The 12,831-nt window shown below is 43.4% G+C and overlaps 1 pseudogene; it reads left to right on the top strand.

The window, feature by feature from the left end:
* The first annotated feature begins 9,781 nt into the window (after positions 1-9,781).
* On the top strand, positions 9,782-9,955 carry LOC146858048 (small ribosomal subunit protein uS14 pseudogene; annotated as a pseudogene).
* Positions 9,956-12,831: the final 2,876 nt, after the last annotated feature.

Raw genomic sequence — 12,831 nt, 5'->3', positions numbered from 1 at the left:
TTCTTCCAATCGGGGTCTGATCTATTGTATTGTATGGTGTCTACTGCTGTAGTCTCTTTCTGTGATGATTCGTTACCCTCGGTGTGTGATAGAGGCGGCATCCGAGGTGTGTTCAAGTCTTTTGTTTTTGCTAGTCCAAGGCAAGACGTCTGTTGCACTGTCTCGTTCAAAAACATGATCTGTTGAGGGATAAGGCATGCTCTAAACAAAGCTTCCGTTCCCTGAACTTGCCATTCTCTAGTACCCCAGACCGATTTTAAGTCTTTCCATAAGTCGAATCCTTGTTCAGACAACTGGGCAATAAAGGAAGCAGATTAAATATGTTTGGTGTTTGTTAACATATTTTTCTGTGCTGATGTTGGTGCAACCTTATAATAATATGAGGCTGGGTCAGACATATTAAACCCTGAAAAATATGGACACTTTTCTGTAAATGTTTTTGAACTGCCTTTCGGCGGTGTTGGACAATGTTCCCACTGGTGGTATGTGAACACATTTCTAGGATTAGCAGATTTATGCAGAAAGTGATGACCATAATGTGTTGTACTTGTATAGCGCACTGTTACCCTGGGGTTTCCTGGCGCTGTACTCATACCGCTGTGGAACCCTTCCTGGCTTTTCCCTGTGAAATGTCCACTCCTGGGCACCCCCAAGGTGAAGCCTGGCATCCAAGCATTGTTGGGGCCGTTGTGGAGATTAAGCAAGCTATTGCCCAGGGTTGCAGAGTGGGACCCATGATTAGAATAGGTACCGAGGCGAGAATTAACATGTCCGAGGAAATTGAGCCCAAGACCCGCCGAGGCGGGAATTGAACCCTGTTCCTGGGCCAGACCACTGCATCAGGGTCTGCCGCTCTAACCATTGAGCCACACTTCTCCATAATGTTGATAACAATACATTGTTTCTAAATCTGATGTGCTTACCAATGTTTCACTATTAGAAAATGCAGCAGATTTTTCCAAATCAGACAACATGTTATTTACAGTCTCAAAATCCCAGTCATCGGAAAATGTACTTGAGGTAATGATATCGCTCAATGATATTTTAAATAAATGTGCAATTTTTAAAAGTTCGGTTGGGCCAAATATATCGAAATCAACCTTGTCCCAAACTATACCATCAGGTATAGGAACTGCTGTAATGTTCACTGATGACAAGTATCTTTGTTCTCGATGAGATGATTGGTGTGGTTTTAAAATTAAATTCACCTTTTGGGCTGCAGAGTTTTGTCGAAGGTATTTTCCTTTAACAAGCATGCTAAAAACTATTACTAAGCCTACCCAGAAAATTGCATAGTCCATCGTTCCGTGCAGGGGACTCTTTGAACGTGATAAGTCTTTCCGTTTGAACTTCTTGAATTGTAGGAAGAGGAGGGCGCCTGCTACTTTGGAGTCCATGTGGCCTACTACTCAGTATCGGCCACATAGTGTGGTTTGATAAGGTCAATTGAAACAAATTGTTTCTCCTTTTTTCCGGCAAGAGGTAATAGAAGTACAGTTCAACTGCTAGGCTTTGTGTCGCTATTTTCTCTCTGACCAGATCCCTGACTTTTGGGATCCAGACAGTTCTTGTCGTGAATTATTAGATTTCCCCAGTGGCTGTCTGCTTCAGGTGGACATTACTTTGTTGTGTCCTGGATTCCTTCAGATCCTGTAAAACAGCCAAAACATCATGGATGTTAAAAGGTTTTTCATCCGCCACTGCGCCTTCAAAATCAAGATCGGGAACCCACAATCTTGTCCCAAATAGGACCTCATATGGAGTGACCCCCCCTACAGAAGTTCTTGGCATGTTGTTCAAAGCTCACTGCACTCCATACAGATGTTTTACCCAGCTCTCACCCATGCCAAATACTCTAGCTGTTAAAGACTGCTTTAAGGCTTGGTTTTTCCTCTACATGACCGAATTTCCCTCTGGATGGTACGGAGAGGAGTACTGCAATGCTACACCCAATCCTGGCATGGCCTCCTTGTAAGCCAGAGAGCTAAACCCAGGGCCCTGATCAGAATGTAATGTGCCAATTGTGTATGTCCCTATGAAGACTCGCTAATCTTTTATAACAGTTTGAGCGTCAGCCGAGCGTTGGGGCCACATCCATAGGAATCTTGAGCAGGAATTCACTGCAACCATGATATAACTGTAAGCCCCATCACTTTGTAAGTGGCCGTAGTGGTCCAAGCAAACACATGCTAGTGGTTTGTCAGATATTAATAATGGTTTCTGCGATGGACGTGTTACAGTGGAATCTTTCATCTGCTGGCAGATGTCGCATTTCAAGTTATAGTCTTTAGTCTTCTTTGTTAATCCAGGCCACCAATAGCGTTGTTTCAATAAAGAACCAGCCGCCGTAACTCCTATATGCGAAGAACCTATCCCTTTGTGTGCTGCTAGAATTAAACCTATCCTACGATCTATGTTTGGAATTACTCTGTCACCCGCTCCAGGAATCTGAGCAAATGGAATGTTATTGGCATCTAACTTGTAGGAGTGCTTGAGTGGAAATCTTTTTGGTACTGCTCTGCTGTTTTTGCGTGAAGCAAAGACAGCCACCATAATCTCACTGTCTATTCTTGTTTTAGAACGAGTGATTGCAGCTACGGAAGCCGTACGTACAGCCCTGTTCGTGGCTTCATCAGCAATGAATTCCCTTCAACGTGAACGCCATCACGCTTATGACTCAGTGTATGTATCACGTGAGCTCTCGGTAGTTCGGTTTTCAACTCCATTACCTGTTCCCATGGCATTTTATTCTTAATTGTGCCACCTTTTGCATCTTTGAACCCGTTTTGAACCCAGTGTTGCAAGTATTCATTATATGACTGCACACAGTAAAAGGAATCGCACACAATTAGTGTGGGGAATTCTCGGTCTGTATTTACCAGTGCCAGTATCAAGGCTTTTAAGTCTGCCAGGTGTGCCGTGCAGTCTCCTAGAGATTGCGTTTTCGTGCAACTTGGATGGAACTTTCCATCCCGCATGCGACCTTTAACGATTGCACATGCCGTGCTATATTGTTGCTTACTTCCTATGGCCGGTTGAGCAGATCCGTCAGTCTAAATGATATATTCTTACTGATCTAGAGGCATTAATTTGTTTGGTAGAGGATATTCTTGTTCGTATTGCAGGAATGCTTGTGTCTTTAAATTTGGGTTGTACCTGTATTCTACATCTGTTGCAGTGACAGAATTAGCCCATTGTATCCATCTCTGATGTAAGACTTTACCGTTAGCAATGCTCACCTTTGTCGCAGCCTCTAAGGTCGGAACCAGAGTCACTACTATTATTCGTTTCCCCTGAGCCAGTGCTCTTTCTCTTACTACAGCAGTCTGTACTGCTGTTAGAATCCTTTCTGTAGATGGGAAGCGCATCTCAGCATTTGCATACAAATGTGATTTGTATGCAACTGGTACTGCTTCATCTTCATTATATGTTAGAAAGGTGTACCCTGATTGACCCCCAATTATACGGATCACCAGGTTGCATACGTTTACGCGTGTCTAAAAGTGTTTGGAAGTTATCATGTCAGCTTGTAAAGAACGAAGTTTATCTGTGTGCTCCTTTGTCCATTGTCTTACTGAAAAATCCGGTTCTGTTAAATCGTAGAAAGGTTTTACTCTTTCTGCGTAATCCAAAATTTGTTTTACCAAAATTTAGGAATCCCAGGATTGAGTGTAAATTTTTCGATGATTTTGGAGGTTGGAGCAGCGTGCAATTTTCTAAAAAAATTGTCTGCCAGGATTTTTCCTTCACTTGAAAGCTCATATCCTAAAAACAGGAAACTGAGGTGGACAATTTTGGATTTTTTTAAAGTTGATCTTGCAGCCCTCAGATGCAAACCCTAAAAGGATGGTATTCACTCTGTTCAAGTGTTCCTCCAGGTCATCGTCTGTCAGATAAATATCATCCAGATAGGACAATGCCTCTGGCCGAAAACAACACAGGGCTGTTTTTATACCGTTGGGGGAGTTGACAAAATTGCCCATGAGACCCTAGCGCTGAGAATGCTGTTAGATACCCTCTTTCAGGCGCTATATTTTGGGGGAAAAATTCCATTTGAGGTATCAAGTGTTGTTTTATATTTTTTCCACACAATGTTATTCATTAATGTGGCACTGTGTGCATTTTGGACTGCAAATGTCTTAGTGCAAGTGTTCAGATGTCTATTATCTAAAACTAAATGATATTAATTGTCTGGTTTCATGACCAGAAACAAAGGACTATTCATTGATGAGGTGCAATTTTCGATCACCCCTCAGTATTCAAGTCAATGTATGATCTCCCTGACCTGTTTTTTAGCTTCTTGCTTTATTGGATACTGTCTCTGTGCAGTTGGAGTATTTTTTAAAGGAATTATGTGGTGGGTTGAATCCTCATCCCATCCAACATGGTTTTTGTATAATGCTGGAGCCTGGGCTACCGCCTACTCCTGCACATAAGTGTGTTTTAGGTGCCTGGGAATATGGTCCGAAAATGCTGCTAGAATTACCGTTTCCCCTTTAGGGCAATCCATGACGAATGATGGCGGCCAATGTCGTTCAACTAACAAAATGTCATAGCCAAATGTCAGGTTCTCCCAAAAGAGACCTTTCACTGTTCGACATTTGTCCCCCTCCATCTGGAGCGTTATTTCATATACTTTATGTGGGACACTTACTCTAGTTTTGGGTGTTTCTATCATGATATAATCATTCAAGTCCGCTATGACCAGAAATTCTATCAGGTTCTGGCAAGCTATTGTTACTTTTGCCGCACTGTCTAGCATTGTCAGAGCCCATTCCCTGTTCAGTAGCCGACTCCTCAGAATTGTGGGTATGTCTGATCTTTAGACCTGCAACCTTCTTCTTTTTGTACTGTGGCTTTTGCTTTGGTTTCTCTTCTTTTTTAGAAGTGTAATCTTGAGCATGCTGCTTGTCTCTGGACTTTGTATGCTCTTCTTGTCTGTCTGACAGTCCTTTCCTCTCGGAGTTTCTCGATGAACCCTGAAAGGAACGAGAGGAACGTGTATCAGTATCCTGCTACCTGTCAGGTTTCCTAATATTATCCCTATTCCTAAGGTTATACCTTTTTTCCGAGGGCTCCTGTGGAGAAGATCTACCTTTGGATTGAGATCTGTTTCCTTTAAAGTTTTGTTGTTTTTTATTTGTCCCACTTCTTCTTAGTTGAAGCAGGTGTGTGCTTGGAAGTGTCCTTTTCAGGACTGCCCATCAGTTGTGGTTTTAAAGCTTTCCCACCCAAACTGTGTCTGCCTAATTCTGCATACACAGTTTCAATTATATTTGGTAGTTTGTGTTCCTGTTCTAAAGGACTGAACTCCCTTAGGTGTTGGCGGATAGCCACTAAAGCTGCTTCCCCTTTAATATTAGCTAATATTATTGCTGATACCTGGGCATAGTTACCTAGTACCATCATCCCTACGTTTTGTGCAGGCTCTGCTCCGTACTCGTTTTGATTTGTCTCAATACATCTGGTATCACTGCTAATGTTGGAATACCATGAGTCCTGGTATAAATGGCAGCAAAGACTGTACCCCAAGTGGTACAATCCTCTACTTGTGGTGTTATCCTCATGGTCAAGCAGATTGTTAGCATTCTGTGTTTTTCATACAGGGTAGTATTCGGGAATACTGCCTCTAGCTGTGTTACTTTCGGAGCTACCCACAATGGCATTTGTTCACGTTTTGTGGGCATTTTGCCCATCACCATGTGTAATGTTTGTGGTGTGATTTTAGTTGCTGTACCCTGAGCTTGAGCTCCATTCATTGCAACTATTGTTGGTTGGACTGTAAGTGTCCTCATGACAAATTGCGTCAAGTGTCTGTATATTTTTATCACTTCTTTGTGTTGTGTGTGTAAGTTTCCTACTGGCATTGTTTCAATGCAAGGATGTGGTGTGTAGGCCGCTAATATCGGCCATGTTGCTGCTTCCCTTCCGAGCGGGCCGAGTCTCACTCTTCTTATTATGTGTGGTAGGGCGCCTTTAAACTAGTATAAGTGTTCCTGGTACGTTTGCGGAACCTCAGTGTCTTCAAACGGACAATATTCCGCAGGTTCATCTCCTTCTGTGTAGGAAGGAAATGTTTGTGATCTGGCATTTGCTGCTGGGAATGTAACCCATGAATAAAATACCTCTGTTCCGTATGATTTGTGTGCCTCAATCACGAAAGCTACTATGCCACCCCTAGGTGTTAAACCATGCTCTAGCAGTTTCAGAGTGACAGTGTTTCTGACTTTTTCTGCAATTTATATTGCGTCTGCATCTTCTTCTCTGGCTGAGAGGTTTAGTTCTACTACTACGTTATCTCTGGTCTCAGTCATTTTGTAAAAGAAGAGGTTTTCAAGGGAACTAAGATAAGGTGTGTATGCACAATTTAGAAACAATGTGTCCTTCAAGCTTGATTAACCAACAGCCAATAAATTGGATTTTTTGCCTACTTAGCTGTAGCAGAGATTGTGCCCACAAACTCCAGACGTCTCTTGTGTTTTGTGAGTAGGGGTCTCTGAGACTAGCACGACTGAACTACTCAGTGCCACTAGAATCTCCTCTTATCTGGGAGAGAATAGTTCTTGGCAACCTCAGAATGTGACAACCCTGATCCTTCAGAATCTTGGAAACAATATACTACCTTTCTCTCAGTCACTCGTGCTCACGTAGTTGGTCTCAGAGATACACAGAATAAACATACCGGGCGTATGTCAATAAGGATTAATTGAACAGTTGTTATTCTAGTGTAGGATAGATGAGCTGCAACAACCATTAGACAGTATCAGAGATATATGATTAGCATTACTATGAAAGTAAAAAGGATGGTACAGTTCTACCATTTTGCAGTAATCATAAAATACATGAAGAAAAGTACTTACTCCTACAATGCCTCCCTAACTAGATGTACCTAAATGTACCTAGCATTTGTGTAGGTGTTATGCCAAGAATCCCTCTAGGATCTAGTCAACCCCATTACCTGAGAATGAGAAAATATGAGACCCCGTCCTGGTCTCGAATTGGACACCCCGCGAGGGATGTTAGACCACTGCGTGCTGGAGTGTCTGTATGCAGGAACCTCAGCTTCTCTGGTCAGTGTGTCAGCCGGGAAGTCTCGGTCCTCTCTGTCCTTCTAAGATGTGATGTATATATACCCATAGGTCTCCCCATGGGTCCTACCTTGTTGTGTTACTGTGTCGGCCTAAAGGATGACGTCGGGCCTGAACTTTATACAGAGATATTATACAGGAGATGGTAGTCCTGCTGTTCTTTCATGAAATCTCATGCATAATGTATGAGATTCGAACTAGGGAAAAACCTGCGTTCTGAATGCAGTGTCGTATCTAGGTAAAAGGTCAGTCCCTAAGAACCGTTATGTATGTAATATAGGGAAGAATATAGGTAAAAGGTTGCAATGTTACCGGCGCCTATATAAGGTACCTATATGGAATATAACAGTGGTCAAATACAAGAGCTCCCCTTCCTCTTCATAACAGAAGATAAAACACATGTTTGCTTTTCCATTTCTGGGATACAGTAACAGTGATTAACTAGATTTTGAATCATTAATTCACACTACTGGCTCCTAATAGCGGTCATATATAACACATAATATTGCACAGCTTTGTGGTATCAACCCCAGTTGAAAAATGCTGTAAACACCTCACCTTGATGATATGCAAAGGTGTGGCACTTCACCTGTGATCATGGGTGTAAATGTATTCATTTTCCCTTTTTGTTTATCCAAAGTCTCAACAGGCATATCACTCAACTACCTGATAAACTCCAACAAAGTGAAAATAGACAAGGCTGTATTCCCATTAGATTTTCCTCCAACATTGCGACGATCATTGTACAATGTTTTTAAATTACTCACTTCAAAGCTTACTTTACCAACAAAACTCATAACACCTATCCTCCAAAAAGCATATGTTTCGTGTCAGTTCTTTCAAACTTCTGCACAGACTATTATATTCATTACCACCAGTGGTAATTGCATTGCCTCCGACGTTCCCTATAACCAGAAACAAGTCTGTTTATAAATGGTAGTAGGTGCTACCAAAAATATGGCTAGCTCTGCCCGATGTAAACAATAATGCAAGCATTGAAAAAGCCAATAGGCCTGGCTTTAATGTGCCAGCACATGTAAAAGCAGGCATTCACAAATGCTTTGCCTCTGCTGTGGATAAAAATAGTAAAAAAGGATTACTTTCAATGTAGAATACACACAGGTGATAGAGAAGTGAAAGCTACAAAGTAGACAAACGTGTTTGTTCAACACATATTCATTAACTAATAAGTGTTAGCTTGAGAGGCCACAAACTGTACTCATTTGTTTCTCTCACACACAGCACAAGTACGGCCAAGTTGCATTAGGGAATGGTCGCCTTTTTGGTGCTGCAAGCAAGCAAAGAATTTAGTTGTGGGCAGAGGTACGAGAAGCCTTTAAAAATATGAAGCATGGAAAGATGTGCTTCTATGCACTTATTTGTCGAAGGAATTTAACTGCTCATTTCCTTTCCTACGCAGTCCAAAGGGGTCATTGCGCATCTAGTGGATACCACACCCAAAGGTATCTGCATAAACCTGGTTACCTCACCAGTCTGAGTTTTGGACCTATGAATGGGGATTACACATTAATAAGGCATGCGTTCCACTATTACTGGGTGAGCAAACCTAAAATTTGCATCAGATTTTACCTACTGAAAATCGTAGAGGCATAAGCCTGTGTAGTACGCTATTTGTGTCCCAGGTACAATCCTAATTCAGATATGTATTGCATTCTAATCTGGTTTATCTTGGGTAGGGGAATGAGGACGTTAATTTAAAATGCATTTGGGAGGTTGTTCAGCTTGAGCTGGTATAGTAGCCGCTGTGACTACTAAACCAGCCCCGGCCAGACAAGCCCCTAAGATCTGCTCCATCCTTCAAGTGACCTGTGAGGATTTGAGGCATATCTCAGCAGATTTACTTCAGGATTACAACTTAATCACATCCCAATTTCAATTATGAAAATGCTAATGCCCAACTTTGCCACTTTTTATCTGAAATATTAATGTATCTCCGGGCACGGCATAGCACTGAATTTTTGCAAGCAAGGGACAGTTGACCCTCTGTTGAAGAAAACTAGCATAAACGTCACAGTGATGAAACAATATTGCCCCATCGCATTGCTCCTTGCCCTAACGAAGGTCAACAACACCTGGCCAAGTGGCTAGCACCATATCTAGAAAACTCAGAGGCCCTTCACTGGCTCCAGAGTACAGAATGGAGATTGTGCGAGTGGTATCTGGTAAGAAGAGTTACAGAGCTCAGGAATGATAATAAAGGGGTGGTACTGCTATTAAATTTCGTTTCAGCTTTATTAGTTCAAGATAGACCACTTAGACAACTTTCGGCTATGCTCTATGCTGGGGCCAGTCATTTTTACAGGATCACTCTCAGATGGTTCTGCTGTCTCCTTGTTGCTTCAATGAGATGCCAGTATGTGGTGTGGTTCTGCAAGGCTAAGCTCTCCTGGCTTTTCTATCCAGCTTATAATTTCAGCCCCTTGTATAATTTTCAGGGGGTTCAGTTTCAAGTCTTCTCATATGCTGATGACTCACAACACCTACTCTCCTTCATTGAATGGATGCTATTAAAGAAGTAGGATTGTAATTATTAAAAACAAAAAGATAATGATATTTATAGGCACCAATAGGGAATAAGGGCCTCATTGAATAGACGCAAGATAATAGCCCAGAGAAGATTTGAATAAGGTGACACTAAATAAAAAACCTTTTTTTGCGATCTGTGAAAGAACAAGATGGGTCACCAGCAGCTCTACTTGAGCCACCCGAGGAAGTTTGGACAGGGTTCCCGATCTTGCCGCGTGTGCTTGAATAAGCACGGACTGATTTGCAAGTATGGTCTGAACATGTGTCGCTAGTGTTTCAGGCAGTATGCCAAAGATATTGGCTTTGTAAGGTTGGACTAAACTACTAAAAATAAATTGCTGCTGCGTGGACGTCGAAGGAAAGAGTGGCAAAGACAAAGAAAGGAAAGCTATGGAGATGCACAGAATGGACTATGCTTCCACCATGTTTGCTTAGCATTTGCCATATTTTACATAAATGGCAGTCAAGATAAGGCTGGAATGTTGAAGAGACTTTTTGCTCTGTGAACAGCTTGGAAATAAATGGTTGCAGTCTGGACTGGATTATTAAATGGTTTGTTCTGGATCTCTGCATGAATAGTAGCAGCCTTCTCTGCAAATAAATAATTGGCTCAATTGCATCTCCAATCAGGAACAAGACCAGTGCTTAAAAAATCTAACCCTGGGCGTAGTTTGCGTAGCGGGGCAACGCGGAGGTCCACGGAGTTGCGAACAACCTCCGTGGAACTCTGCTCCGCCACCCGCCTCCACCCCCCCATTAACAATTAATTCTACATTAATTAAAAGTAAATTAAAAATGACTTACCTGTACAGCGGCGTTCCTAGGCTGCCCTCCTCCTCTTCCTCGCCATCTTTGGTGATCCCTGAGAAATGCACAGGCATGCGCACATGCGCAGTTTTTGCAAGGATTACCAGAGATGGCGAGGAAGATGAGGAGGGCAGCCCGGGTATGCCGCAGTACAGGGAAGTGGTTTTGAATTTACTTTTAATTAATGTAGAATTCATTGTTAATAGGTGGGGGTTGGCTAACTCCGATCCGCTGCTGACTGTGTGGAAATTTGCCTTCTCCGCGGAACGCAGAGTAGGCAAATCTTCGCACACTCCACGGGTGGAGCGGAGTTCTCCGCCCGCCCCTACAAAAATTCCAGTTTTAGAACAGAAGCTTTCTCATGCTTTAAAAGTTATTAGTGTTAAAGGAACCTGTGTCTCTGGTCATGAAGCATTAATTTGTCACATAATATTTGCCAGTACTCATAGGTGTAACCCAAAGAGTGTGGGATTGTTAACTAGCAAACACCCATGCACATAGATGACAATATTTAGGGCCTGATTACAAGTATTGCGGCCAAAGCTTTCTCATGCTTTACAAGTTATTAATGTCAAAGAAACTTGAGTCTATGGTCATGAAGCATTAGATCGTCACATGATGTTTGCCAATATTCATAGGTGTACCCCACAGAGTGCGGCATTGTTAAAAAGAAAACACCCATGCACATAGATGACATTTAGGGTCTGATTGCAAGTCAGCGGACCGCCAGACACTTGGGGGCATGGCGGTGGCGGTTTTCCGACCACACTATTACGACTAGGGCAGTCAGACCCCCACAGCCTCACCACAGCCGCCAGGAAACTGCTGTTCCCTGGCACTGTTGCAGCAGTCAGGATGCCACAATATGCTTGGCGGGACTGCCTCAGTTCCGCCAAGCATATTACGTGTTTCCACTCCGCCGGCGGTGTCATGGAGGTTCCTCCTCCATAAATACTGTGAGAGAGAAGAAACAAAGGGGCACCACCCCTACATGGGGATGCACACAGGGAGGCACAACTTGTGCCCCATGTGTGCATGCACTTCATTTCAGTCCATGCCGTGCAGGAACTGTTTTTGGCATACCCATTTCGGTACCCATTGGACAGCCACTGCCCAACACTTGCTCCGAAAACCCCATTGACCCCTCCACTGCTGCTCACTAATTTGAGCCTCCACCACACAGCACTGATTCCTCCAAAGAGCCCTCCCCACACAACAAAACACCCCACTTAAAGTCCCCCCATCTCCCAAGGCATCACACCCTGCATGGAGCCATATAGCACCATTAAACGTTTAGGGCGAGTGGAAAACTCATAGGCCAAGTGGGTTGAAGCTTGCCTCGCACTTGGTCTGGTGAAGTGTGGAAACTGACTTCTTAAGCAAAGTGAAAGTCTGCCCATGTTTGCCTGGCTATGCTCTACTGTAGGATTACTGGTTGAGGGGGAGAAACCCTACTCAAGCATCAAGCACAATCCTTGTAATGGTGAAGTCACAAGCAAAACCTAAATTAACATGTGCTCAACCCTGGGTAGCTTGGCACAGAGCTCTCAGGCTTAACTCAGAGGCAATGCACAAAGTATTTGGGTGATGCTTTAACAGTAATAATGTGAAACCACAAGAAGAAGAATCCCATAATAAATAAAAACAAGACCAAAACGGTAAAAAAACAATTGGTAGAACTGGGAAAATGTAAGTTTAAAGATGTCAGAACAAATCTCTAACTGCGGATATAATCATGCCAGACTGCGAGAAAGTCACAAGTTCAGGCCAACTGCAATGGAGCACAGGACGACTACAGGGATCCAGTTCAGCCAGCTGAACAAGAGTACCCTAAATCCTAGTTGTGGAGTATTGCGAGGTTCTGCATCAAGAATGCGTCACGCAGCTGCGGCAATGCAAGGTCCAGGTTGAAGATGCGTCATGCAGCACTGTTTTCGGGGAGCTGCAAGGCCATGATGCAAGATCCTGGATCATTGTTAAGGAGGCTGTCGATGGTGGAAGCTTGCGATGCGGAGTCCTGTGTTGATGATGCATGGCCCACCAACTGGTTCCAGATCGTTGTCAAATCTGCCGTCAATCAGAGACCTGCGATGTGAGGTCCTAAGGCGGAGATGCAGTGTGCAGCAGCGGTTCCGTTGTGACTGCAGCCTGCAAGATCGATGCAGAGTCCTTGTACTGGAAGAATACTCACAGCAGAGGCGATGCTTGGGGTTGTGCCATGCAGCAGAGGAGATGCGTCAGTTCTGCTGGAACCACAGATGGGCTGGCAGAGCACCTTCCGGTCCACTTCCAGGGGTCTAGGACTGGGGTGGCATCACTTGGCAGGGTAGGACTCAGAGTTACGGAGTCCCGGTGCTGGTTATAAGAGACTAGCCCTTGGAGTCACTAT

Source organism: Triturus cristatus, chromosome 3_2, assembly GCF_964204655.1.
Source record: "Triturus cristatus chromosome 3_2, aTriCri1.1, whole genome shotgun sequence".
NCBI classification, from domain to species: domain Eukaryota; kingdom Metazoa; phylum Chordata; class Amphibia; order Caudata; family Salamandridae; genus Triturus; species Triturus cristatus.
The sequence above is the reverse complement of the archived record's forward strand: the minus strand, read 5'-3'. Positions and strand labels throughout refer to the sequence as shown.